Source organism: Lupinus angustifolius, chromosome LG09 (assembly GCF_001865875.1).
Source record: "Lupinus angustifolius cultivar Tanjil chromosome LG09, LupAngTanjil_v1.0, whole genome shotgun sequence".
Taxonomy (NCBI): domain Eukaryota; kingdom Viridiplantae; phylum Streptophyta; class Magnoliopsida; order Fabales; family Fabaceae; genus Lupinus; species Lupinus angustifolius.
This window is the reverse complement of record NC_032017.1, coordinates 2,528,365-2,532,002: the sequence shown is the minus strand read 5'-3', so window position 1 is coordinate 2,532,002 and position 3,638 is coordinate 2,528,365.

Genomic DNA, 3,638 nt, shown 5'->3' with positions numbered 1-3,638 from the left:
TGATGAATGAACAATTATTTTGGATGTTAATTTCTATTTTTTTGTTATTTATTTGAATGCTTGTATTTTGACAGTTCCATATTAATAAACGCAATAAATAAATTAACAAAACTCAATGCTTAATATTTTTTTTGGATATTTTGGCAACATTTTATTTTGTAGCAAATTCAATAACCAAAAGTAACATTGCATTTTGGCAACTATGTTAATTAACATATTAAAAAACATATACTGCGCAACTTCATGTTAAAATAATTTATTTTTATGTTGTATGTTGGCAACGTCATGTTAATTAATATATGTTAACTTATTTGCATGCTGTATTTTGACCCGTAATATAATAAGTTAATTTAACAACGCAAATTCAAGAAAATGATGTTAACTTAAATCCATTAACAACACATATTTAAGAAAACACTATTAATTTGAATGTTGAGTTATGCACTGGCATGAACGAGTTCAGTTAAACACTGCATAGTTAAAATAACATTGTCAATTAGAATCTATTCAATAGCGTATAGTTAAGATGCGCTGTTAATTACAATATATTCAGCAACACATAATCAAGGAAGCGTTGTTGATGTGTTTATGAATATGAGTTGTCAAAAGGTGGATTCAACCTGAATCTTTAACAATGCTTTCTCAGTCAATCACTATGGAAAATGTAATATCAACAACCCATCCCTTAATATGCGCTATTGAAGATATCAAAACAACATCACAACGTTTAATACGTGTTGTTGAAGATGTCATATCAATAACGCTTTCTGTAGAAAACGCTGTTGAATTGTTACTAGAGTTTAAATATCTAAAAATGATCCAGTCCCCTTTACGCTCTTAAACTTCATCGAACAGAAACCTCAAAAAACTTCATCAATGACTTCCCAAAGTGGTGATCATGGTTCTCAGAGTGGTGACGAAGCTACACCGACTCCACAAGACAAGCAAATTGTTGTTCTTAAACAAACTTCACGTGGAATGACTTCCATGAAGGACGTCATTCGTGCAAGAAGTAAGAAAGTGAAGATAGAAGTTCACTGGAACTCAAAAGGTCAACCATTAAACTCAGAACCGATAAAAGTATCAGAGATGCTGATGGCAATGTCAACCAAAAACCTCCAAAGAAAGATGCAAATGTCATTGAAGATGAGGATTGGAAGACTATTGTCACCACATGCATACAAGACGAGTCTTTCATTGTAAAATCATCTATTTTGTATTGACTTTATTCTATATGCTTTTGTTATACATATATATGATTGTTAATGTTAATGTTGTTTGTTTTTCCAGAAATTAAGTGATTAAAACCGCTAGAGGGCATCTAAGCCTTTGTATCCATACCGAGCTTCTCGAGAGGGGTATAGTGGAATCGAAGAAAAAATTGTAAGTATTGTTAATTTCTAAGTATATTATTGGTTATGTCTTGTATGCATATATCTAATTACATTATTATTGGTTATATTTTGGCAACTAGACAACAAAAGTGATACACCTTTGATTCCACATGGAGTTGAACTCGATGTTCTATGAGTGGATGCTCGTAAAAATAAGGATGGTGTCATCGACAATGTGCAAGTTCAAGAAGCGACAAATCATCTTGTAAGTGCTCATTTTTTAATTATACTTAATTTCCATAATTTATTTATCAAAATGTTATTAATTAATATAATGTTTTTTATTGATTTGTCAGGTTGCCCTAAAAAAAATGAGGCACAGCCGAATAGTCACATTAAACTTGATAAGGCAGTAGGACTGCCTCACTACCTTTGTTGTATCCGGGGTGTAGGATTTGGGGTTAGCTAGTGAGCATTTGTCCCCATCCAAAGTGTGCAATCAAAGCCCAAATGATTCAGGTTCAAAATCAATTGGATGGTCTCATGCAACGGTTCAACGTTTTTTAGCAATCAATGAAGGTGAAGGAAGTTGAGTAGCAACGACTAGCTACTGTTGTTGGAACTGTTCCTTCAACCATCAGTGAGATTGGCACATGTGCCTCATACAACATTCCCATTATGATTCTCATTTCCGAGATAATTTAGTTAATTTATTTTAATTTATTTGCCATTTAGTTTATAGTCGTAAACTAATTATATGTTTTAACTAACGTACAAGGAATCAGTGCTTGCAAATTTTTCTTGAATATCCCATCTAGCCGATTGGTGGGGTGTTGGGAAAATGCACAACTCGGTCAATGCTATGCTACATAATGCATGTATCCCCATCATCATGTCAAGGTCTCAATTGATGTTGCAATCAATGATGTTGCATTGCTGCGAATTCCTCTCGATGAAGATATCTTCACAATTGGAGGGGTTATAGGCACTTTTGCGGCTCGGCCAATAGACCTTGTACAAGTAGTTTCTTCTAAGGAATGATTTTTACCATATGCTCATTCATATTATGTATATATTCATATATAATTGATATGTTTTTTATTGAATATTTCAGAAAAATGTAGACTCCACCCTCAATAGCAACCCAAAGGCTAAACCATCTATGGGGGATGTGAGCTCGATGCCATCTATAGGAGATGTGAGGTTGATGCCATCTATGGGAGATGTGAGCTCGAAGCCATCTATTAGTGATATGAGATCGAAGCCTTCTACGGGGGATGTGATCTCCAAGAAGACTACCAACTACTATACTCAGTTGTTTGAGCATGTACAGAAGTTGGGAGATGATATAATAATTATATCAATTCACAAGGATGTATATAAACAAGAATGTATAGATGAAACTGCTATATGTGTATGCATGGTGGTGCGTTATAATTAACTAACATTTTTGTGTTATATATATTAGATACTTATATGAAAAATTTGTTTCGGAACATAAGAAGAAGGTAATGTTCCTATCCCCACATGTTATCGCTTTGGTGTGAAGTGACAATGACAAAAAACATCTTTGGGGAACAAACAAAACAAATTGTATATGTTATCCCCGTTCATAAAGAAGCTGCAAATTTATTTCTTACCCCTTTTAATATCGAGTGAGTATTTTTTAATTGTCTTATGTATTTTTGTCTTTAGTATGTTTGGTGTGCTTAACATTTCCTAATCATGTACATATGTTTTGTTATGCAACATTGACTTTTGGTTGCCATTAATTGGGTACAGGAAGAAATATGCTACTTTGACTCATTGGCACATGACAAGTACACCGGTATGAGAATTGTTTTTCTAGGTGGACTACTCATTTATATGATTTGCCATACATTGATTTCCTATGCTATACATTCAAACTAAATTACAATGTATTGTAATTATGTATGTCATACATTGATTTCTTTAAACAAAACTATGTACACACTATGACCCGTGTTCTCTAATCTAGTTTATTTAGTCATTTGTATATAATTTGTCAACAACTTGATTTCATCAGTTGGCTATTGCTGAATGATCTCCTTAATGAATTTTAGAAAGTAATAGCCACAATCTACCTCGTCTGTTTAACAAGGGGTCTACAATTAAAATGAAGTATACATAAAAGTATAATCTTAATTGAAATATGAATATACTACACATATAATTATTTGATAAGATTTGTGCCAATACCTTTATATGAGTCCAGTTCATGTTTTGTTGTGATTTTCTAGAACGATTACAACCTCTATAAATTTTCACCGCCCTAAACAATAG